The sequence below is a fragment of the Sebastes fasciatus genome, chromosome 6, assembly GCF_043250625.1.
Source record: "Sebastes fasciatus isolate fSebFas1 chromosome 6, fSebFas1.pri, whole genome shotgun sequence".
In the NCBI taxonomy this organism is placed as follows: domain Eukaryota; kingdom Metazoa; phylum Chordata; class Actinopteri; order Perciformes; family Sebastidae; genus Sebastes; species Sebastes fasciatus.
Window position 1 is genome coordinate 11,217,023 of NC_133800.1, and position 26,993 is coordinate 11,244,015.

Sequence of the window (26,993 nt, forward strand, 5' to 3'; positions counted from 1 at the left end):
TCTGTGGACTCACCTCAGCCTGCTCCGACAGTACACTGCGTCATTATGTGGCTGTGTGCATGTTTATCTGCCACAGCACTAATGCTGGAAAATATGAACAGCTGACTGGACAAAAAAGCTAAATCAGACGCACCCACACGAAGTTACACACAACACTTTTTACTGCGATTTAAATTACAGTAATGTTATTTTATAGACATGTTAACTTTCTCTATAGCATAGAAAACTTCAATTCTGCACTTACAATCCGTGGTAATCAGGAGAAATCTTGACCGATAGTTGGAGCTCTTCTACGACTTGGATGGACATGAAACTCTCCCGTTTAAATCATTAGTACAAGATTGAGAATTGCTTTATAAAATATCTTTATTGATAAAAACAGTTGAAGGTACAAGCCTGTAGACATAAACACTTCAAGGTAGAAGTTAACTATACAACCTCTAAAGTGCATTTCTGTAAGAAACATCCAATCACCTACATTAAAACTCTGTGATGTGGCGAACATTAAAAACACAATTTTATATGAATTCAGTAAATATGCCGCTGTATTTTGTTCTCAACCGCAATGACAAGGTGTTCTGGCTTTCCTCTCCATGGCAGCCGAGCTGATGCTCATGGATATTGTAGTATTTTGGGCCGTCTGTCATACCAAAATGACAGACAAAACGTGATTTCTCAGAAACAAAGTTGACATAATTAAAACTTGTGCACATCACATAAACATGTAGGATCATTGGATTATCATTGGAGTTCCATGTTTCTCAATGAAGATATTATTGAAAGAAAAAAGATTAAATGGGAAAAACACTTCCTGAACCAGCCACCAGGTCCAGCCTACCTTGACCTGAAGCCCGGACAGATGGTGTCCATGGTCAAGTTTGGCCGTGGAGAAGATGGAGAGAAAATAATGAGTGGAAACGATAAAAGGCTGATTAAAAATAAAAAACACCTCACCATGGGTGATGGGTAATTCAGCGTTATGTGTGAACTGTTGAAAGACGCCGGTCGGTAAATATGTGGACCCGTCAGGGAGCGAGGCACGGGTTGAGGGGAAACCTGGGGTAGGTGGTAGGTGTCGCCTGTAATCGTGCGTGCTATGTGTTGCATTTGTATACGAACCAAAGTTGCTGTTGCACCTAGAGGAAAATAGATGAATAGTAAAGACGTGTGGAAAAAAGGTTATTTTGTGAACGCGTGTGCCAGCAACAACAGAAACAAGCGACTACGAGTATAGTATTACCTCATTCACCGTGTATTTCTTGCATGTGTTTTCATGACAAAATGTAGTTTGGAGACCAGACATACTCAGATTAAATATGTTGTAGTGTGACCTCCGGTCAACAGTCAGTCATGTGACTGCGTGAAAACCACAATGACTTCAAGACTCCTGATGAAAAGACAGATCTGATCTGAAAGTCAAGCGTCTTTGAGATCCTAAAAAGCGCTATATAAATTTAATCTATTATTATTATTATTAGTGTGAACTTGGCTTTAGCGGGCGGCAGCCAAGTGGTTTTCAAAACCATATTTTCTGTGGAGGTGATCAGTGTAAGTGCAAACTATTCAGTCTTTTAAGCAGCGCTGCCAAACGTTATTTAAATGTCAAGACTATGTCACAATTCAAATAGTGGCTTTCTCCAATTTTTATTTCATAGCTGACTGTTGAACCACTGCACTGTATCAGATAAATGAGATTAAATTACAGGCAACCTTGAAAAGATACGGTACAACAACAAGGTTGTTGAGACCATGTGACGCACAGCAGCCACTCATAGCACTTTAGTCTTTTAATTGAGTTTTAGTTGTCAATTGAACGTGTTTTTGTTGGTTTGGAGTGGTGTCAAATGTAGGATTCTATTGTTTAATTTTGTTGCATAACCACATTAATTTATTCAATTCAACAAAATCACTGACATCAATATAAATATAAACAGTATTTGAAAATAAAAACCTTACAAACAAAATGTTTTGTGCATTGGGTGCCACCGCCCAGATCACTATGCACTGTTGAACGCTACTTCACTCATAACGTCATTAATGGCTAATAACTAATAATAATAATAATAATATTTATATTGAAACTAATGGATCATGGTATAGTCATGGTCTCTTATATTTGTTTATGCTGTCAGCTGATTGTAGAATCAGGTTACTCCAGATGTCCCCAACTGAAAGTCAAATGTTCTCAGTTAGCTGAAAATGCATTTTGTACAACATTTATATAGATTTCTGTTAGAATATACAGTATATCACCACAGTAAATCTTCTTTTAAGTAACATTGTAGAGATAAATGTAAGCAGCGGTCAAATAACATAATAACAAATAACCAATGTGTCATTGAATCAACAAAAAAACTCCTTTCTATGAGTTACATCTTTGTGGATCTATATCGTAAATTCAATATTCAATCCATGCTCTTTAAACTCCAAAAGTCATATCTGACCCCAGAGGGCAGTGAAATTCTTCACCTCTGTCCAGTACTGAGATCTTTGATTTGTTGCTATAAAAAGTGAATAATGAATGGACTTGGGCGATCGATACAGGGAGGCATTTCCTGTTGATTTATGAGTTGAAGTCAAACACAGGCTCCTGTGGAAAGATAGCTCTTTGATTAGTCTGATGAACCGGCTGTTTAGACATTGACTTTGGCAGCACTGAGAACAGTGGTAAAAACGGCTAAATCTTCCTGATTGATGGAGACGCTTCCTTTTAAAAAAGCTGAATTTATGGAGCTCTTTCAGGTGCTTCATCATCTCCATCTTAGCACACTCATATTCCTTGGGATGAAGGTGGCAGCCCTGATAAGAGCAGACCCTGGCAGGCTTGAATAATGTACAAGTGAGATATAAAACTGATCAGAGCTGGAATGGAGCTGCAAACAGATCAGGGTCAGGTGGTTTGTTTGGTTTCCCTGCCACAGTGGGGTGACTGCTGAGACAACAAAAGTGAGCAAACACAGGCTGATTTATGGGTTTAAGCTCCTGGTCATTTATATTTCTCACCAATAGTATCCTCCGGGAAAACTTGATATATTAAGACAAATTCCAATGGGACTCTTTTACATGGAATGTCGGAACATCGAGTCTTCACTTCGCAAAGAGTCAGCACTTATACCACAAACCAGTCAACAGCCGAAGACATCTGCTGGCACTGTACGCCACGGCGACAGCCGTGAGAAACACTGCATCAGTGAAACGGCAGAGGACCCGAGACAAGAGACCGAATGAACAATACAAATAAATAAAAACTGATCAGTTTACTGAGAAGAGGTCATCGACCAGGAATCGGTGGACAGCCAGAGAAAGATCTAAGCAAACTGTCTCTCACTCCCAACTTGACAAACACGGATCACCAGTGGTGTAGCTTGGAGAGCGCTGAAAGAAGAGATGTCAGTCACTGCTCTTGGACAGTTTGGTGTTTATTAAATATTAGCGCAGTGCCCTTTCAGAACGTGCCCTTATTTGCACGCTCTTGGGGGCGGGGAGATGCAGCGAGCTCGCCTGCAGGCATACATCCAATAATCATTATCTTTTAGCTCTGCTTTTGGTCTGTACCAGGGAACTATCTGACTCTTTAGCTGCTAAATGTTCCTCTATGTTCACCAGCTAGTTGCTAAAACTGTGTCTGTCTGATGTTAGTGCTGAGCTGGTAGTGTATACGGTGTTTTTTTTAGAGCTGAGAGCGGTGAGGGTGACCCAGAACAGTAAAGTTTTGGCTGGAGAGATCAACCATAAGCTGAAAATCACCACAAAGCTCCGTGAAGCCGAGATGGAGCTGCAGATTTGGTTGATAGTTCTCTGTAGGTTCATCACTTCAAGCGACTCCTTTCACATTGTCATTTGATGCATTGTTATTATTTCAATCAGGAGAGACTCGTATGAATTGAATGGTGATTTATTACAAAGTGCACAAATTTATGAATAGTAACAGTCTTTGGCGATTTATACCCAATGTGACATAGTAAGGGGGAAGTGATGCCGTAGTTGGATTAGGATTATTCCCCCCGGGTCTAGACACTGGTGATGGTGGTAGTGAAAAGATTGATGCAGATCCGATGAATGAAGTGGAGCAGGATTGCTCTGATGTGATGAATCTGGAGGTGATGGGGTGGTGGAGGGTCGCATCAGTTTGTGCTGATACTGACACTGAAAACAGCAAAGAGGAGAACAGTTTTTAAACTTTTAACAGCAACGATGTGATTGGTTTAGGGAGATATGGCAAGATCTGATTGGTCACTGAAAAGAGAGACGCCCATAATCAGCTGACATAGTAATAGCCCATGAGAGAGAGAGCCAGAATAAATGAGTATGAATGAGATTGCACCCCTAGTCTTCCTGACTGAATTTATGCATAAGCTTCATAAAAATATAGATTATAACCGCTTTAAACTTTTTCTTCCAAGGACACTGCCGACAGATACGAGGGTTAAGTGTCTCCAGAATGACACAGAGGGATGGACCTCATGTTAGTTAATGACGTTGCTGTCAGAAATCCTCCCTGATCCTCCAGGATTCATCATTATTCTCCCTGCTTTTCTGTATCACTGTCATCTCAGACCCGGTCATGCCTACCTGCCCTCTGATTACTCCTTTCTTGATTGACCTGCTCCTCCCCCTGTAGCTCGCCTTGCTTCCCATTTCCCTGATTGCCTCAGTAGTATATACTGTATATACCGGCCCGCTTCTATTAGTCAGTTGCTAGATTGTCTTTTGCATTACGCTCAGTGTTCAACTCCAGGATCTGAGAAGGGAAGCCAATGTGGAAGTTAAGATTGTTTTGTCAAACATGAAATGGTGTTCATAGAAACGCACTCTAAACGATAAACTATATCATGCGTCCTCTCTCCCAATCACATTTTTACCTGGACACTCCATATATCTCAACGTGTGTAGTATTTCTGTACATTTTGGTAGGGTTGTTTCTTCAATCTAAGTGAAACTAAGGGAGGGTGTATGCTGCCCACTCTCTGAGAGGATACAGACTGAGATGCAGCCTGCGCCGCAGCTTCTATTGTTGTTTCTAATTCAGTTCCAACAATGGATGACTTCCGTATTTACCCACACAATGAAATGGAAACTATCTGGATTAGGACAAATCCCTTGTGATCACCTTAAAAAAACATTAGTTGTCAGTCTGGGAAAACCTGCATTGTCTCTCTAAACCTGAGTGGCAGGTGTGTTATTTGAAACACTATCTCCTCTTTGTAATCAGATCTTGGGAGAAATACTCCATGTATAGCGTTGATTTCCCTCTTTGGCTGCGGGACATTCGAGAGCTTTTCTCTGGATCTTTTGTTTGAAGTCTTGCAGGTTAATTGACAAGCCTGTCAATATTGAAAGGCTTCAGTATTTCCATAATCGCTGGTGGTTAATACTGCATGGGATAATGTGGAAGCGGAGGGCAGATTGTGTGCCAGGAGATACCCGCTGAATATTTCACAGCGATCTCTGACACCAGAAAATGTCAGTCCGTCTGCTCTCACTTTTCAAACGCATGATGGGACTTGGGCACTGACCGGAGCCAAGCAGCCGACTCTCAAATCCATTTAAAAAAAAAGATTACTGAAAGGATTCAATCCAAATTTATACAGATTTTTTTTGCAGCCTGGTCACACCAGAAAGCGACACAAAGAAATCCATCCACATGTCTTTGTGAAATAACTGCGGTCAAGCTAGTAGTCTCCATTGTCGAACCAGCCCCCCCAAAAGTTGAAGTGCACCTATATTCTTTCTTCATACCTTTATGGTTAATGCATTAATGGCCCAGAGCGAGTTTGTTAGCATTAACAAAGGCTATGAAATCTTAATGCTACCCAAGTGTTTTATTTTGAAAGGAAACTACAGTTGTACTAAAGCCAGCATTCTGTCTCTGACGACGGTTCTGTGAAATGTCAACTGAGCTCATGTTGGTTACATAATGTGATATGACATTAAAGATGAACACATGGCTGTTTGCAAATGAAACAAATTTAAGGAAACGCATACGAAAAATACAGGTGCGCAAAGGCCTTTAGTCTGCACACATTTGATTTAGCAAAGCAGTTGTTAAAGTGTGGGTTTTTTACAGTGACTATAAGAAAATCATCCTCGCATAATTAACACTGTTAATGAGTAGGATAAACACTAGGGGCTACCAGCGCTGTTAATGAGCCATATTGGATGAAGCATCTTGACAGTTTACAGTATACCCTCTCACAGCACAATATGATACAAGGACAGGAGGCAGAAAATGGACCCTGAACACCAATCAGGCTGATTTGTCACAGGCAAGGACACACGTGTTGGCGCCGTATATGCTGCTCTGTTCATTTTCCATAGACAGCACCAAGTATATATGACACCCCCCATATAACCCCCCCTATTAAATAGAGTCACATGCCGCCAAATATGTGTCTTCTCTTTGTAAAGCAGGCCATTAAACATTCATGCTCTCTCCACTGTTGCTGCATCAAACTTGGCTGCATGAGTTCTCAGTGCCCCCTGGTTGTTGTCGTTCTGTGGGGCCCGATGGGAATTAACCATGCTCCGCCATGCACTTCCTCTCTCCTCTCTGGCTCGAGCCCATCAAAGGACTGTGAGCGACAGCGAAGGGGTAAGCGTGCAGCCTCAGGCGCCCCACAGGAAAGGGATTTTCTTACCCTATCTACACATCTAGATCTGCTTCCATATTTTAAGCCGCATGCTGCTGCAAACAACAAGGACGCCTATGTGATTACCATATCCGATGTGGAGCAATTTGACCGTGTGTGTGTGTGTGTGTGTGTGTAAAACCCCTGATGTGCACAGGGCAAACACCGCCTGTAGTTCACATACATGTCATGCATGTCACGCATGCCAATGTCACCCAGGGTCATGCACTTTACGCTTGGGTGAGTGCATTTAACATGCTCTTTCTGACATTTTTAACTAGTTGTCTGGACAAATTGATAACTGCATATGCTCAGGAAGGTCTAGTGTGGGGTCGATGGTAAAGTCCATTAACCTTCAAACACATCAATTGAAAAGAAATTTAGTTAAAATGTGATGTGATATACGTATACTGCATATATATATATCTATATATATATAAATATATAGATATGTATATGAGTTTATAAAATTATTTTCTGTTGTAAACATTGCTGTTGCTGCTCCAGAAACATTTAGTTATATTTAAAATATTGATAAATTCTAATCCTGTTCTCAATTGATTCTTTTTAAAATAAAATATTAAAAAGCAATTATTTAGTAATGAAAAAGAACCGATAAGAGTATCGATAAAGAACCAAACCGATATGGAGTATCGAAAAGAGTAGTAGTATCAATAAAATCCTAACGATACCCATCCCTACTTTTAGGTTTACTTATTACACAACAGAACTACTTGTTTAGGTTTAGGAAACGATCATGGTTTGGGTTAACATAAGTACGATTGTTACTTAAAATGAGTGTTTGTTATGTTACTGGCGTTAGTTAAGTACGTAAGTTACATAACACAACTACAGTAAAATAAGCCGCTGACTTGGTTTCACACAAAACGCGAACAGCGGTCTCCTACATGAACTTTTTCACTTTTTATACTACGTCAGTTAATCTGACCGTCTAATAATGACGCAGATGGGTTTACATTGGAGTTAGTTGACCTCAGTGCGTAGGTATCAGACCCCGAGGGGCGCTGACCAAGCGTCGGTATATTGTACAAGGCGGGAGTGAGAGACGGATTGGTAAGAGAGGAAAGGAAATTGGTCATCTGTTTCCCAATCAATCTCTCACACTCTGACAAAACCAAAATACATTATTGAGTTGTATCTTATGGGAAAGAAGTTTTTTAAAGATGAACAGGAAACACACATCTATCATGTCCTTCTCTAAAATGGGTTCATAATCCGAGGTTTTTGTCTTCTTCCTTTAACTACAAACAAACACTTCTCACTTCTATCCTGCGTCTCGTCCTCCTCTGTAGTCAGGCTGTGTAATTATGGCTGCTCTCAGTGACTGAGTGTCTCTGTTTATGTGTTACAGCTGACACACTTCAGCTCATCTCCAAGCTGATTGCTCCCCCCCCCACCCCTCCCCCCACCCCAACCACACACACACACACACAATGATTAAACTGTGACAAAAGGCGCTGCTGGCATCTAAACAGCAATTAAAGGGAAAATGGCCATGTCAAATCCAACCACCATATTTCCGTTTGTCAAGATAATTATAACCATCCTGGTGGCCTGGCGATGCTCGGCTCAGGCGGAGAAGACACAGTAGGAGGAGGAGGATGACGGGGGGGTCGGGGGTGAGAGGGGGAGGAAGGACCATTGTAGCATTAGATTACCAACACAACAATAGAAATATATGTCAGATTAGCCTGTATTGTTGGCCCCGGGGCCCTGAGCGTTACATACTGTAACCTTTTTACCCTTGATTCCTTCAATGCAGCTGAATGGGTCTGAAACACAGTAATACAGACTGGCTCCGGGGCGCTCGGCAGCAGCCATCACTGAGAAAAGCTGCTTCTTTGCTGGGGGCCTTCCGTTATATATTTAATAACAGAACCACAGTAACATCATCACTTGTTGACGGCTGCTTCGCTTCTAAACTCTTGGTTGAGGTTAGAGGGTAGAGGCAGCAGCTGGATACATATGGGAGCGAGTGGCCTTTTCTTCAGTGCCATATGACGGGTACTAATGACTCTTTTTATCTCGTTGCCTGAGCCTTGCACTCTTTTTCAGCTTTTCATTCAGTTTCATACCCAGGCCACCGTACTCAGTTGTTTTGTGATGACCCTCAAGCAACTCCACTGAAGGTTCAATGCTTTGTTAAAATACATTCCAATGAGCTAATGTGGCCAGCCACTTAAAAAAGTGGAGGACATTAAAACGACATTTTCATTCATTCCCTTTTTATATTTCTATTTATACATCCCTTTAAGGTGCATGCCCCAAGAGCATAGCTGTATTTGAAACCTCATACTATACTAGTAGTACGTACTGATTTGGCCAAAATATAGCATGTAGCATGTAGTATGCGAAGAAAAGCAAAATCTCCAGTATGCAAAAAATACCCGGATGTCGTACTGATTTGGAAAACATCTCCAGTATGCATCCGACCAGTCTACCTCACCTACTTTATACAGCTATTTCATCACTAAATTCACTTCTGAGAATTATTGAGGCGAGAAATCAACTGTGTAGATTTAGAATATTAACAGTTTTATGATATTAGATGGCGAATCGAACATTTGCTCCCACGTTTTCAGAGTTTAGAAGCTCCACTAACTGCCGTAACAGCTTGCTAGCGCCTGCCCGGGTCGCTACCACCGAGTCTCATCCCGTGCTACCCACATAGTGCAGTGTAGGTCTAGTTGAGTCATGCTGGGGGGCCGGGACCAGATCCTTGGTTCTCCTGCTGCCTGGAGATAGTAGCAGTGGTCCCCTACTCTGCAGGTACAGTTCTACCTGTTACATTAACTTCAACAATCAGTTGACCCTGAGATTCAAAGAAGCCAACTTCTACTGACAAACCTAATAAAACAGTTTGTTTGATCTTTATGTGACTAGTACAGTGTTCAGTGTTCAGAACGGGCTGAATGCTCGGCCTGTGGTGCTGCTCGCAGCTTTCTGGAGAACAAACAACCTCACACTCGACACTGAGCTTCGTTGGGTCCTGAACAACACACCTGTCATGACATAGTTGCATCACACATCCATGTCACGGATACTCACGGTCAGAAACAACGATGAAATACACTCTGGTTCACGGTTAAACAGGAAGACTCTTTACTATTAGGCCAGGTAGCCAACTCTTATCCCGCTTATTACACGGCTACTTACTTAAGGAATCAAAAATTTGACACAAAAACGGTCCGCCACAGTCTGACATTAGAACTGCGCCAATAGCAACGGTCTGTTATAAAGAAATAACAGACCACAGAATGCTGCGATTGATCAATCAGAATCGAGTATTCAACAATGCCGTATTATAAAAGGGCATAATTCCCACTGAGGATGGAGGGGACATGTCACTCACGCTCTTTGTCGTAAAGAGACAAATACTACATTTATCTATCATCACAACTTTGAAGTGATGTTAATGTGTTAATTATATAAAATGTACATCCATATAGAGTTTTGAAGAATCTCTGGCTTTAAATGAACTGTCACATGTATTTCTTATTATTAGTGATATTTAGGAAAATGTAAATTCACGTGTTCACATATCAATCAGTTGTCAAAGTAAGTACTATTGTTTAGTTTCTGGGGATTTTCATGGATGTTGTACCGGGAAGTGACTTGTGATACGTCTTATTAAGAAGTCATATTGTCACTTCCTTAATTGCACATTCAATTTGGAGGAAACACTTGAATTGTCTAAGATTTTCCCTCTCGAGAACAGATGATATTCATGTCAACGGATTTGTTTGCACACTGTTGTTAATGAGTTGTTATCACACTCTTAAAGTCATAGAAAATAAATCATAGTGTAATTTCTCCTTTGAGATGCTCAAAACATTGTTTTTCACTTTCCACAGCAAACATCAGTGACTCACACGCCTCATGTTTGTTCTATTTCTATCTGTTTAGCTTTGCCCATGACACATTGTGGAATTAACAGAAAAAAAAAAATGACAAATCTGAATCTGAACAAAGAACAATGTAAAGAATCAGCGTGCCAAGAGGATTGAAAATAGCTCCGGATGCTGGATGCAAACACAGGAAGTGCCTTTCATTCCTGGCATGGTGCTCCTTTGTTTATTGTCTCTCCCAGAAGCCAGCACATGCTACTGTCCCGCTCTTGTTCTGTTTGCAGTGGTTTGTCATCACCTTGCTGCAGGACAATACATATGTTTCTCTTTAGTTATCATAAATGTAATTCCAATCTCCACATTGATAGAATACCTTTGTGCGTACATACAGTATACTGTACAGTCTAGGAACAATGTTGAACTATACATGTTGACCACTAGATGGGGTTAAAAGCATATCTATAAATTGAGGAGTGTATTCTCAAATGTCTGCACTGTATGTGTGACCAAGCAACACAAGAGACACTGAACAATCTGCAGCCAGAGACTGCTCAACCAAAAATAGAGACTTTATTCACAATGCACATCTCTGCTTTTCCTACTATGACAAGTCAAAATGTCTGCCATGGAAAATGTCTATTTCCTAACAGAAATTAAAAAGTAAGAACTTAAATGAAATGGTGTCGAAAAGGAAAAGAATATTATTATAATATATTATGTGACCTTCAGCCTCTGTAGAAACATTCATGAAAGACACATTCTGGTTTATTGGCCTGATTTGTAATTATTACACCAAATACATATAACATGTATAATATTCCATTATATATTATATTATATTTATTATACTCTACTATACTATATTATTTATATTCTATCCTGTATTGCTCTATTATACTATATTTATTTTACTATATTACATTTCACCTTAGATTTTATAACCCATATATTACATTGCACTATATATTAATATATTACATTAATATGTTATACTGCTTTATTATTAATTTACATTACATACTATATCATATTGTGTTATTTGATATACATGCAATCATTTATTTTTAATTTATTTAATTTTAACTTAAAAAAATAGCTAAATATTTATAGAGGTAGCAGTGGGGAGAACATTTTACATTACATTCCCAATAAACTGAATGATTTTCAGAATAATATCGGCAAAGCTGTGATCCTGCTTTAACACCAGATGGCGCTCTCCACTTTGCATCCACACCAAAGCCACTGGAGACTCAGCAGGTTAAATCTCACTAGAACCACCTTGCAGCAGGCGCACTGCCTATGTCATCGTGATGTTATTGATAGTACTGCTGTAATAATGCTGACGTATATATAAACTGCGCTGTAACAATATGACACTTTAATATTAAAATGTAAGTCCTCCACACACACATCTCTGACACTAAGAGTAGAGAGAAAACATTAGAACCAGGTGATGCACAAAGCGCACAGAACAAAAGAAACACGTGTCCCATTTCGCATGCAAAATCAAGAAAGCTGGTTAGAACCAGTTTTCATGGCTCCCAGTGGATGACAGCAGTAACCTCCTCTCAGTGTTTTAACTGCTCCAGGTGATAAACAAGCCCCACTGAGTCAACACAAAGAAGAACACACTGATCTCTCTCTGCTTCTCCTCCAGTCACTTGCAAACAGTCCATTTTCTTCCATTTACAGTTATTCAGGTGATTAACTGATGGACATCCTGGAGGCTCGGATCAGAGGGGGGAGAACGGATACAGACAAATAATCCTGGTACAAAAACTGTGGAAATGGAGAATGTTTGTAGTTCCAATCCTTTAAAGTATAATGTGGGCAAAGTAATGCTAAAATCAACTGAATGACACTCTGCAGCTGCCCATGAGCTTTGAACTGCCTCCTGAAGACGCTGATCTCCAACACTGCGACATAACTCCATCTGGGGTAAATGAATGACTCATAACTGTGGGCAATGATAAGCTTAATAAGTGTTTCTAAAAATCTAAATTTGATTGAAAGTACAGAACTCTTTCATCATCTGCAGGTATGGTAGCCCCTCATGATTAACGGGTTGGATCTCTCAGCCTGGTTATTGATGCAAAACAGTTGAGCAAGATTTGGGCAGTGGTGATATCTGGCTGTCCCTCACAAGTCTCTGGAGTAGTGCCACACATACACCAAGAGGGATGTGTCCGTCTCTATAAGCGCTTTTGCTGAAACACTGAATAAAGGAAAAATTTTACAATGGGAGAATCACAGAATTGTGTCACTAAAACCCAGAATCCAGCGTGCTCAGTAGAGGTTGCTGTTTTGTGTACGGTGTGGTGCGTCTGTTCTGGCCGGCTGACAGCTGATCTGCTTATAGGCTTTACTGTAGGTACCAGGCTGCCTGCATGGACAAAGCAGCAGTGCTCTGCTATGCTCTCTCCAGCTCCCTCTGACTTGACCCACAGGGTTAATCTGAACAGGTCTGAAACCAGTTCTGAGGCAGCCTGCCTGCAAGTTTTACTCACTGTTGCTGTTGATATGCTGATCCAGCATTAAAGCTCTCTGTGTGTGCAGCCTAAAAGCCTCCTGTTTCAGCCCACGCTTTCACTGGCTGGGTTTCACTTTTTCGTTTATTATGTAATAATTGAAGAAGCCAGCTGATGTGTATTTATTAAACTTATTTAAATTGCAGATGATTTACACTATTAAATACTGATATTTTCCAGCATAAATATTGATAGCAAGGATAAAAGAAATATCCCATGCGGAGAAAAGTTGGGGTCAAATATAATGGAGCCAACATATCAACTATTTATGTATTAAATTAACACTGGTGGTGCAGAGCTACTAAGAGTCTAAAGCTATGCTAGCGGCACTGTGAGGCCGTACTTGGGCCAGATATGCTTGTTGTATGCTTGAAAAGATGGATGCATTTTGTACTGTAAATGATTTTGAAATAAACAAATATTTAATTTTAGAAATATATACTTCAGTGCATTTGTTTCTCCAAAGTTTCCATCTTTATTAGAACATAAATGTTAGATGGTTTGTTATCGTAGCAACCCTCCCTCACACGCCCATGTCTATTTTCCACTGTTTATGTTCGGTTGAATTTATTCCAAACTCTGGAGGCTATTTGGACTCTGCATGAACATCTAAATGGATCAGTGATTTGTCAGAGAAACACTCTGACACTAAACATTAAGTGAGGGCTTATGGTTAGAAGTATGATTCTTTTGTTTTCTATGCACGACATATGTTATGGATTTAATAGTGTTTTATTGGTTCTCTCCATGAAGTAAAGAGCAGTACTGGAGAGTCCTTCTACTCCATGACGGTGACCATACCTGCAGTACTGACCCCATTAAAGAACCTCTCACCACAGTGTACCAGTCATACTCTCATCACGTGGCCCCGCTGGTTTGTCAAAGCCTTCATCTTCACTGCGGCACTGAGCCGACATCAGTAGCCAGATTAAAGCTCTAATCGCCCACCAACACAGCCTATAACAACTTCCGAGTGGCTCCCTCTCGCTCTGTTTATCATGGTGATATTGATTATACAGCCTCTCACATCTTATGCAGCAGCTGAACAACAGAACAGAGAAGGGGAGGCTCTGTTAGTGTCGCTAGGCAGGATAAAACTAAACATAACATGATAACTTTAGCGTATTAAAATATTAACGTTTGCATCAAGTCAGATGTCATTGTGAAACTCAAAGGGTTCATCCTGCGGCCATTCATAGAGTAAAAGTAAAAGGGAAATGTGTGTTATGGAGGATGAGATTGCAGAGCAGATATGGCCTGATTTTCTTGCAAGATAACTGGAGGAAGTAAATGATGAACACAATGTATCACAAGAGAACAAAGTGCATTGTTCCTTTGAATATCGTTTCTATTATGTTGCGTGTGGTAATGAACTGCCACCCAACAGCTGTTTCAGACATAATGCAGAGCAATGTGAGCCCAGCCCGGATCAGAGCGTGACTGCAGCAGACGGCCTACGTCTGGCTGACGTTGGCCCTCTCAGATATGGATCAGCTACAGAGCTATTGAGTCTTATCAGTTTCCTTTTACTTAATCTAGTTCCTGTGTCGGCTGACGGATGGTGGGCAGGTCTGTGAAGCAGCTATTGTTGTGCACATTTCACTCTGGAACTGTGAAAATGAGCATTTGGCTGAGAGCAACTTCCAGAGAGGCCGAGGATGTAAACAAACTGTTCGCATGATCTCCACTATGGCTAAAGCACTCACCTCATTTACAACTACATTTTCCCTTTTGGGGTGACATACTAGTTTCTGTAAATATATAATTAGTACAAAGTATATTATATCTATTTTTCAAATTAAATTAATTTTCTTTCATAAATGTAATCTTAATCTTTATGTCCTCTACTATATAATAATACAGTACATCCTGGATGTTTAGCAGTTGTAAAACAAGAACAACTGAAGTCTTGCAGGTCCATTCTTCATCATTCTTCAGTCAGTTCTACTAAAAGGTGACGTTACACCTATTCTAATGGAGACACACATTTATCTTTGTTACGTAAAGATCTGATTCTGAACCTGTTTCAGACAGACAGTTTTCTCGCTGTCTCAAATGTGCACATTATTATCTTCTTTATATGTAGGTTGCTGAGTTAAGGCGTCGGTGTGCTTCATAATAAATGCTTGACAGATCATCTAAAGTGTGTGTGTGCTTATCACCTTCTGTCCTCAAATGTGGCCATCCTGAACAGCTATAAATGCCTTTAGATGTTTTCGAATGACTCTCGTTGAAAACTTCACTGATAAAACATAGCTGTGTTTGCATCTAGGTGTATCGTCCTTAGAACTGCGGCCAGGTTTTCATGTCATCAGAGAACCTTCTAACATCCACAGTACACAAGTGGTACGTGTCAGTGTCATAAGACGGGGTTGAGGTGTGCACAGTGTCTGTTTCTTCGTTACAGTAGCTGTCATGTTGTTTTCCTCCTCTGCTGTATATGGTGCCTTCAAATGAAATTGGTGAGCTCGTGTTTACAACATGGGAAGTCGTGTACACAATATGTTCGGCGTTCGAGTGGTTAAGTTGTGAAGAACACCGCTGCTAAGCAACGGCAATATTAACATTACTGTCGGCGTCTAGAAGCCACAGAGGCTTACAATTTAGCAAGCAGGTAACATAATGCAGGAAATGTAAAGACATAATGACAAAGGAAAAAGATGAGCCCGTTGTGAATATCAACATTCTCCTCAGACATATTATAAAATTACGAAGAATTACAATATTATTAACTTGTTATGCACTGAAAAATTTACTTCCATGGCCTCCGCCATTTCTTAAAACGTAAACAAACACGTCATAAGTCGTGACCTTTGAGCTTTCAGAAACTTTCCACTTAAGAGGCCCTGAATACCACAATTGGGGGGCGTTCATATGGACTCTACTGGTGAACACCACCACATCTGAAGGCACCAATAGTTTCATTCAGCTACGTGTCACCTCTGTCTCTGTCCTGTCATGTCCCCTCACAGTGAACAGGCCAGTCTGAAATGATTGCAACTTGATGCAAAACACAAGACGCAAATTAACTGTTGATGCTGAGTGAAATTTACAATGTATAGTAATCTCCTCATTTGAGACAAATATTCTAAATGAAAGTCAACAACATCCAGACGCCATGTTATACAGGGAAAATGTTAGGTAAGTGTCCATGTGTGTACTGTTGATAGTTGAGGTCTGAATGCACAGCAATAATCTCATTTCCTTTATCAGTGATTTACAGTCCAGAGTCCGTTCAGTCTGAGAAAGCCTTCGACATCCTAGATGAGATGCAGGCCGTGCACTCACTGTCCTGTTACACGTTATCTGTCTGCCACATTTTACCAGCGGAGCACTTTGATCTGTAGCCTATAGTACAACGCTGGTGTTCACCTGCCGTATCTCTTCAGTACTCCCCGGACACTCGTAAGGTTGTTATCATCGTCAGATTGCACTTGACCAGCTGAGATAGTGTCAGCCCTTTGCACTGCATTCATTACATCATGCATTTATTGCACACCCAGTCATGGTGTTTCCCTGCCTTTCAGCCAACACTAGTAGTTGTAGCTAGTAGTTTAATTCCCCTGCATCTTTGATAAGATGAAGCTACTGTTATATAAAATAATCTCTGTGGGTGATATGGGTGATTTCCCCAGCATATGTCGTAATATCAGGCAATACTAGTACCACATAAAATACACTTTACACCCAGGTCTAAGGGGGGAATCCCATAACCCTGTTGGCCATCAACAGGCTGAACAATACAATCAAACTGATGCCAAACCCCCAAAATAAGCAGTCAAACACAAAGATTAAACAAAGAATTGATATATATATATATATATATATATACATATATACAGTACATATAAATAGGAGCTGCTATTGTTTCTAGGCCTGCACTTCCTCCTTCACTGGGCCACAGGTCAGCTGCACCTGCAGGACAAGAGACAGGAGGAGAGGGTGGAGGTGTAAGAGGAGGTGTGTGTGTGTGTGTGTGTGTGGCAGGCTGAACAGGACAAAGGGAGTGAGGGGCAGAACAATGGTAAGGCCTTGTGGTGGAACTGGAGCGAGACAGCATGTCTGCAGGACCCCCGGCCGCCCAGCGCCACACAGGAAAGGGCTTTCTCCAGAGCTGCCTACAACACACAGACACACACACACACTACTACACAACATACAAAGCCAAACTGATACAGACAAATGTGAACAATAGAGGCCCCCATCCTGACCCAGCCCTGGACATGACTCTGCTGTAACTCCAGGGACTCATCTCACACAAACTCAGAGAACAAGCCGTCCCGTCAGTGAGACGGTTGCAGAGGCAGAGGTCACTAAAGGTCAGAACATTTCACCGAAGATTCAGCCCTCACTGTCTGCTTACACAGCACAAACTGTCCAAGATGCTTGGGGTTAATAACGGTTAACGTCGGTTCCTGTCATTTATCTCAAGTTCCAGTAGAACAACATTTCAATTATGAAGCTGCACAGCCAGTTGGTGAACATCATCATACAGTGAGGCATCATTATCAACTATCAATTAACTATTCTGTTAGAATTATATACTTCACTTGATGCTTTATATCACATGAATGACAGAAGAACACCAGTGTCATGTTATTAGTTCAGCATTTTAGCCACGCTAGCGGTAAAGGTTAGAGATGGCAATGTCAGTCAGTCGGTCCACAACTTCACTCCAGACTGAAATATCACAACAACTGTTGGATGGATTGACGTGAAATTGTATACATTCATGTTCTCCAGAGGATGTATCCTACTGACTGTGATCCCAGTCCACCAGCAGGTTCCGTTGTCTCGACAACTGTTGCCATGCAATTTGGTACAATATGATGATATGTGATCACTTTTTTTTTTTTTTTTTTTAATGGATAAATTCAAATAAGCTTTATTGGCATGAATGTTCAGGTTACATTATTGCTAAAGCAAAATTACATATTAATGAATAATTACATTTCACAAGAAATAAGCACAAAATAAGCACAATCACAATATACCAAATACATTTTAAATATACATTCTTTTACAGATGTAGTTAATCAGAAACATGTTCTCAGCTTGTAGCAGCTCTTATTGTATGGCAACAGTCAACATATTTACACTTTAGTAATCACTTTAGTGATCCCATAACCCAGTGATAGAGTGCCGGGTGGCCCGCCGTACTTTTAATATGCATAAGGTGCCAGAGTGCATAAAAAAACATGAAAATAGACTAATAGAGCTTGTTTATAAAAAAAAGTGAGGGGAGTCCTGAATGTCCCCAAATCCTAGAAAGAGAAGAATTATGGGCCTTTTTAATGTTAATCATTTTACCTGATTAATATTATTAACGTTTGTTTATGAACTGGCTCCTGGCCCCCCGCAAAGCAAGTTGAGTATCTCTGCCTTCACCTTTCATCTAGTGTCATCAGCTGGTTAAGCTGGTTTTTATTTGTTCAATACTTTGGTTCTTTGACCAAATACCTGTAAAACTAATGACACTGTACTCTGTGTGCTAATTAGTGTTAATTAGCAAACATTGGAGTTCCCCAGCGGTTAGTGAGGCGCTGACCGTGAACTACAACGTCCCTGGTTCACAGCGGCCAATCACCTTTGTTGCATCGTCTTTCCCGAACTCTTTCTCTCCGCTCCTTTTCAGTTAGGCTATCTCTCTATCGTTGCTATTTAATAAAGGCATAAAATGCCCCCCAAAATAATCAAAATAACGTTAGTAGTATTAAGTGTGAGCACTGTGCCTAAGTACCGTCTCAGAGAGCTGCTTGCATGTCTGTAGACTCTTCAGAAGAACTTGGTCCCACCTTGACTCCATCCAGCTACATCGGGCCATTAAACCAACAGACTCACAGCAGAGTGTTTGACAGATGCCAGAGAATGGGAGAACATGACCAGTTTTCAGTGGAAAGAATTTAATCTTGCAACCAGACCGCATGAAAACTCTTTCCTTGGAACAACAGCACCTCGACCATATATAGTCATATTCTCTAACCAATATTTTGTAGTCACCATCGGCATCCAGCCCATGTTTGTTAAAACGACAAGCTGCCACAGTGACAGGAAGGATCGCTGTCGCAAACCACAGTGTTCCTTGTTTCACTTGGGATGTGAATAAAGCGCCATGGCCTCTGCGTGGTCCCCCTGTGGGTGTCGTCCAGGTGGCAGGGGTCACCTCCGACGCACACAACTGACGCACGGCGTACGGCTGCGTTAATGTGATGGCACGAGCAAATTGTGTCCCAGAGCGAGGAACAAGTATGCACAACACACTGACTCATCCAGAAACAACAAAAGCGAGCCGTCAGCCGGTGCAGCTCTGCACACATCTGCACAAAGAAAATCAGAGATGGCAAATGTGCCAAATTCCAGGGTTCCCTCTTTGATTACGAGGAATGCGCTCCGTTTTCAGTCGCTTTCTTTTGTATTCCCATCATGAGCTAATCCGGATGATGCCACTACACACACGGGCCCTATGGGAAAAGCTGTGAGTCAGACAGAACGGCGCTTCAAGGAAAACACTCTGACAGTCTGTGCTCATTCTTTCCCTGCATTCTTTTTCTTCTCCTCACACATCTGACCCTCTTCCTGTATGGATCTGACATCACCATAATCCCCTCGACCTTTGCGCTGTCCTGACCGGCCAGTCAACCAGCTGCTTTTGACACGTGGTGAGAAAGCAGCGCTTTGGACTGAACTCAAACACACTCTAGGAGGCAACTTTGTCAGTCGGAGTGAAAGAGAAGAGTACTTGAGGATTATAAAGGATCTGACACACTAAACAGTCATTCACGACAAGCCCTGCTTTGACTTCACTGTAATGACCGGATCATACAGCAGCAGCCTGGAACTGACGACTAAACAGATTCATCTCATTGAGACGAGTGTTACTCAGCAAATATTAGGTTCACTGGGTTTTAACCAGAAAACTGAATGTTCCTATTTTGTGTGTTCCTCACTGTCTGGACTGACACAAAATAAGGAACTGTGTTTTTCTTGTGACGCTGATGGGTTTACAATGTGAAAGCCCGGTGCATTTCATACAGGCGCTGTATGGGTGCCTTGTGCATCGGTTTCACACACCGATGGACGTGACAAAGTAATTTACGCTCTGAGAATGAGAACGGGATGGACTCCGTTGAGGCAGTCGGGATGACAACTTAGAATTTCCGACAAAAAAACGCAGGGTTGTTTGACAAAAAAGGGTTGAACCTGGCTCTACTTTTGCTGGAACACGATGCAGCGTCACCGGGCCATGAGCTCCGCTGAGCAAACATTGCTACGTAATAGTAGTACGTTACTTTAGAACGTAAACACAGTATTTCTAAACAATCTTTGACACAAATATATAACTACTTTCTAGAGCAGCAAAATCTTTCCTCATAATATTATAAACCACTGTGTAGTGTTTTGGCATTGATAGGCCTTTAAACTCATGGATCTATTACTTCTATCTATATCTGGGCTTCCTATCAATTCAGCTCCCTGCATTTTCTAAACGTACACCAGCTAACTCAGAATGTATTTCAAGATATGCTACTTTTCACATTAATTTGAGCTAAAGACCCAGCTCTTTCATGAACACCTCCTCACCTAATGGCATTGATGCTATTGATGATATTGATGAAGATGATATTGAGGGTGTTGTTGATGTTGTTAATGATGATGATGATGATGATGACAAAAAAAAATATGCTTCTATACACCCTGTGCATTGCCTCTGTGCACTGCCTGTCGGCACCCACCCGATTCTACTGTTATCAGGCCATTAAATAGCCATTATCAGTCGCTATAAGAACCATATACAGTATGTGGGTCATTAGGGGCCTACTAGCCTGCAATGTTGTAAAACTGAATGAGACATCATGTTTTGAACACGAACAAAGAGACTTCTTTAGGTTTAGGCAATAAAACTACAACTTTAGGTTTAGGCAACAAAACTACAACTTCTTTAGGTTTAGGCAACCAAACTACAACTTCTTTAGATTTAGGCAACAAAACTACAACTTCTTTAGGTTTAGGCAACCAAACTACAACTTCTTTAGATTTAGGCAACAAAACTACAACTTCTTTAGGTTTAGGCAACCAAACTACAACTTCTTTAGATTTAGGCAACAAAACTACAACTTCTTTAGGTTTAGGCAACAAAACTACAACTTCTTTAGGTTTAGGCAACAAAACTACAACTTCTTTAGATTTAGGCAACAAAACTACAACTTCCTTAGGTTTAGGCAACCAAACTACAACTTCTTTAGATTTAGGCAACAAAACTACAACTTCTTTAGGTTTAGGCAACCAAACTACAACTTCTTTAGATTTAGGCAACAAAACTACAACTTCTTTAGGTTTAGGCAACAAAACTACAACTTCTTTAGGTTTAGGCAACAAAACTACAACTTCTTTAGATTTAGGCAACAAAACTACAACTTCCTTAGGTTTAGGCAACAAAACTACAACTTCTTTTGGTTAAGGCAACAAAACTACAACTTCTTTAGGTTTAGGCAATAAAACTACAACTTCCTTAGGTTTAGGCAACAAAACTACAACTTCTTTTGGTTAAGGCAACAAAACTACAACTTCTTTAGGTTTAGGCAATAAAACTACAACTTCTTTAGGTTTAGGCAACCAAACTACACCTTCTTTAGATTTAGGCAACAAAACTACAACTTCTTTAGGTTTAGGCAACCAAACTACAACTTCTTTAGATTTAGGCAACAAAACTACAACTTCTTTAGGTTTAGGCAACCAAACTACAACTTCTTTAGATTTAGGCAACCAAACTACAACTTCTTTAGATTTATGCAACAAAACTAAAACTTCTTTAGGTTTAGGCAACAAAACTACAACTTCTTTAGGTTTAGGCAACAAAACTACAACTTCTTTAGATTTAGGCAACAAAACTACAACTTCCTTAGGTTTAGGCAACAAAACTACAACTTCTTTTGGTTAAGGCAACAAAACTACAACTTCTTTTGGTTAAGGCAACAAAACTACAACTTCTTTAGGTTTAGGCAATAAAACTACAACTTCTTTAGGTTTAGGCAACAAAACTACAACTTCTTTAGGTTTAGGCAACCAAACTACAACTTCTTTAGATTTAGGCAACAAAACTACAACTTCTTTAGGTTTAGGCAACCAAACTACAACTTCTTTAGATTTAGGCAACAAAACTACAACTTCTTTAGGTTTAGGCAACCAAACTACAACTTCTTTAGATTTAGGCAACAAAACTACAACTTCTTTAGGTTTAGGCAACAAAACTACAACTTCTTTAGGTTTAGGCAACAAAACTACAACTTCTTTAGATTTAGGCAACAAAACTACAACTTCCTTAGGTTTAGGCAACCAAACTACAACTTCTTTAGATTTAGGCAACAAAACTACAACTTCTTTAGGTTTAGGCAACCAAACTACAACTTCTTTAGATTTAGGCAACAAAACTACAACTTCTTTAGGTTTAGGCAACAAAACTACAACTTCTTTAGGTTTAGGCAACAAAACTACAACTTCTTTAGATTTAGGCAACAAAACTACAACTTCCTTAGATTTAGGCAACAAAACTACAACTTCTTTTGGTTAAGGCAACAAAACTACAACTTCTTTAGGTTTAGGCAATAAAACTACAACTTCCTTAGGTTTAGGCAACAAAACTACAACTTCTTTTGGTTAAGGCAACAAAACTACAACTTCTTTAGGTTTAGGCAATAAAACTACAACTTCTTTAGGTTTAGGCAACCAAACTACACCTTCTTTAGATTTAGGCAACAAAACTACAACTTCTTTAGGTTTAGGCAACCAAACTACAACTTCTTTAGATTTAGGCAACAAAACTACAACTTCTTTAGGTTTAGGCAACCAAACTACAACTTCTTTAGATTTAGGCAACCAAACTACAACTTCTTTAGATTTATGCAACAAAACTAAAACTTCTTTAGGTTTAGGCAACAAAACTACAACTTCTTTAGGTTTAGGCAACAAAACTACAACTTCTTTAGGTTTAGGCAACAAAACTACAACTTCTTTAGATTTAGGCAACAAAACTACAACTTCCTTAGGTTTAGGCAACAAAACTACAACTTCTTTTGGTTAAGGCAACAAAACTACAACTTCTTTTGGTTAAGGCAACAAAACTACAACTTCTTTAGGTTTAGGCAATAAAACTACAACTTCTTTAGGTTTAGGCAACAAAACTACAACTTCTTTAGGTTTAGGCAACCAAACTACAACTTCTTTAGATTTAGGCAACAAAACTACAACTTCTTTAGGTTTAGGCAACAAAACTAAAACTTCTTTAGGTTTAGGCAACAAAACTACAACTTCTTTAGGTTTAGGCAACAAAACTACAACTTCTTTAGTTTTAGTCAACAAAACTACGACTTCCTTAGGTTTAGGCAACAAAACTACAACTTCTTTTGGTTAAGGCAACAAAACTACAACTTCTTTAGGTTTAGGCAACAAAACTACAACTTCTTTAGATTTAGGCAACAAAACTACAACTTCCTTAGGTTTAGGCAACAAAACTACAACTTCTTTTGGTTAAGGCAACAAAACTACAACTTATTTAGATTTAGGCAACAAAACTACAACTTCTTTAGGTTTAGGCAAAAAAACTTCAACTTCTTTAGGTTTAGGCAAGAAAACTACAACTTCTTTAGGTTTAGCCAAAAAAAAAACACTTGGTTAAGTTTAAGGAAAAAGATGGTGTTTTGGGTTAATATAACTACAAACACAAAAACAACTACACATTGTTGGTTTCACACAGGATGCAAACTCCAGTCTACTTGGTGAAAGTCGTGTGTTTTGTGTCCCATCCATCGTCCCTGACCTCCACCCTTTATGGAGTTTCCGACTGTCTATACTACAGCACCTGACCTCCATTTCTGCTACTGTCATAATTATTACAGTTGTAGGCCCTTATTGACCCACGTCTGTGAGGCTTCTAGCGACTGATAACCTATTTAATAGCCTGACAACAGTCTAGTCAGCTGCGGCACCTGTGTCCAATTGGACTTGAAGCTGTTGTTGGCACTTTCTCACGTTGTTCCCTCCCATCTAGATCCTTGCTGTGTTGTACGAATTCTCAGATGTACGTCGCTTTGGACAAAAGTATCTGCTAAATGTAATTGTAGAACTGTAGGATCACCTCAAACCCGTAAAACTTTCTATTAATAAATGATAGACATTTAATAGTAAGTTAAGTATAAACTATCCAGACAGTGTGTGAGCCTGTATTTTAAGTCTGAGTGGCTGCTGGTAACCCTCCACTCGTACGTTTTAAAAAGCTTCTTAAAATAAGCAGTGTCAACAAAAGTCCTTGTTGCATTGTCAGATAAATGGAAAAATAATCATTTTAGTCACTGGCTCTCCAATTTTGGATCGCTCTCTAATGCCTTTTTTAGGAGAGATCCGGCAGTTTGGCTTGATTTATGAAAAAAACAGCTAAATGTAGAATGAAGAGGAGCCCTTTGTTGATGTGAGATCGGCCAAATGTCGCAGCCCACGCCGTCTCATCAAACAGGACTCTGACTTGTGTCAAGGGCTGTTGATTTTACGCAGCCCAGCACTGACTAATCCTAAGCCTGTGTACAGCTCATGCCTGGTTCCTCATCACAGACCTTGGTTTGAACCGGTTTGCACTGGAATCGAGTTGACTGTCTGCCACTCCCTGCACTGTAATCACGGATCTAGCACCGCTCCGTTTCACCATCTTCTTTCTCTTTCTCCATCCAACCCCCACTGGCTGCATTTATGACACAATAATATTTAACCGTTCAAGGAGCAGTTTGGCTGCCCACACAGGGAGGAACCATGTTGTTTCTCTTTGTTCAAGCAAAAGGATGAAGTAGATCCTTTGTGCTCCTATATTCTGTTATTAATATTTCTCAGAAGAACAGCACAAGACTCTTTGTTTGAATGATGAATATTCCCCAGAAGCACATTTCTTTATAGCTCCTCTAACCTTAAGTAAATATAAAAATATCACAACAAGGGCACACACATAAAGATGCATTTAATTTCTTTGCTTTGTCAGTAATTTTCAGTGTGACCTATTTCAGTTATTTTCATGTCAAACAAATTATTTTTTGTCTCTGTGTGTATTTTCGTGCACCACTATGATTCTGTCAGTCATCTTCTTTCATAGTTATCAATCATAAGTTCAATAAACACTGGAGGTATTATGAAGCCCTGCCTCCGCCCTGTATCTTCCTCTGTCCTCCAGGCTGCCGGCTGTCTGCCACAGAGTCTGCCGACATCAAAGCGTTGACCGTTTCTGAGGCCGATGAAAGGCAGGAAGAGGGTGGAGAGGACAGGCCTGCGTCCAACGCTGCACACTGCTGCCAACACAGCAAAGACAGCCAAGACAACTGCCTTGAATATTTAGCTTTTTCCTCCTGAACAATTGGATAAGGGGCCAATAAAAGAAGCTGCCTGGTGTGAGATACACGAGCCAAACAAAGGGGACAGCTGACAGATAAAAGAGCAGAAATAGACGCATTACTAACAAACTGGGATACATTAAAAGGAGGGTGAACTGTGACCTCTGTGACCTCGGCTGAAGATTATGATTTAGATAGAAGAAAAATATTTCCAAAAAGGGTTAATAGTATCAAATGTTTTCAGACATAATTCATTTAAAGGAATGGTTTGACATATTGGGAAATATTCGCTTTCTTGCCGAGAGAGATGAAGAAGGTTGATACCACTCTCATGTTCCTGTACGCTGAATATTAAATTAGGCTTCCACCACCAGCAGCTGGAAAAAGAGATTAACTTCATATTTAGCACACAGATGTGTTGCTTCTCATCGAACTCTTGGCAAGAAAGTGATTTCCCAAAGTTAGTGATGATTGAAACGGCTGCGAATATGAAGACAATACACATTATTGTTGAAACTTTGCCCTACATTTGATAGAAAAGCCTTTTCTACCTGCAATTCAAAGATTATATTTTAATTGGAGTGGGAGCATCTGGGCGAGGAGACATTTATTTCTGGCGTCAGTACACAAACACTCCTTTTACTGATTCACCTGAGAGCCGAGCACCTCACAGGGTGACTGATATTGGAGCTTCCCATATCTCAGCGCGTGTAAGGAGCGCCCAGAGTTAGATGTCGTCATGCACAGCAGCCTGCAGGGAACTGGTTTGAGCCGGCAGAGGGACTGTCAAAGCGAGCAGATTATAGCAGGCATCCACTCCAGTGACGAGTGTTGTCTGCAGCTCCGCCTCGTACACACACACCAACCACTGATGTACCACAAAGGTTGTGAAACGGGCTGTAAATGTGGTATAGATGTGTGCAGTGATGGAGGGATCATGTGAAGAATCAGTGGGTGAGGAGAGGAAGCCTCCACCGGTCTAAACCCTGTAATGCTACTTAGACATGCTCTTATCTGGAGAGCAGGGGCGATTAAGTAGACTCAAGCACAAACAAGCTGAGCAGAGAAAGCCGCCCCCTCCCTCTCCTCCTCCTCTCCAGCCTAAACTGAGCCAAACTGGTTTACGCTGGTCTGGTGAGGCTCACACAGCGCTGTGAGGGAAACCCACTGAAGGTTAACCGCATCCTCCCACATGAGTAACTCTTTTCCCTTCAAAATGCCCTCTGCTGCGTCACAACCAAGAACAATACCGGCCAGAAATGTTGCTCATCGTGTGCCCTTTTCTCTCTTAATTGTGAAATAAATGTAATCTTAGATTACATGAGTCAACACTACTACACATGAGCTGTTACATTTCTGTGTGGTGTGTGTATCCATCTACGCCTGATGTCACTACGGACACATCAGGTTCCTATTTTGTGTGATGATCTAGGAGTGTTTGACCTGAGGGGATTCCCTGGTTATGACCAAAAGAAAAAGGTCACAGTTGTCATTTTTTTGTAGAAAACAAATCTAATTTTGTGTCAGAATTAGACGATTATTTCCCTTTCCTGCTCTATGTGTGTAAGCTTACACTGCTGTCATTTTGTTTCTTTAAATCCC

At 40.5% G+C, this 26,993-nt stretch overlaps 1 long non-coding RNA gene across 1 annotated transcript; it reads right to left on the reverse strand.

Moving 5' to 3' along the window:
• Positions 1-21,142: 21,142 nt before the first annotated feature.
• On the reverse strand, positions 21,143-23,677 carry LOC141770181 (uncharacterized). The gene is made up of 5 exons (XR_012594449.1): positions 23,441-23,677; positions 22,481-23,064; positions 22,216-22,344; positions 21,371-21,854; positions 21,143-21,234 (listed from the first exon to the last, which is right to left on the reverse strand). It is a non-coding gene; the product is annotated as an uncharacterized LOC141770181 (long non-coding RNA).
• Between the last annotated feature and the right edge of the window lie 3,316 nt (positions 23,678-26,993).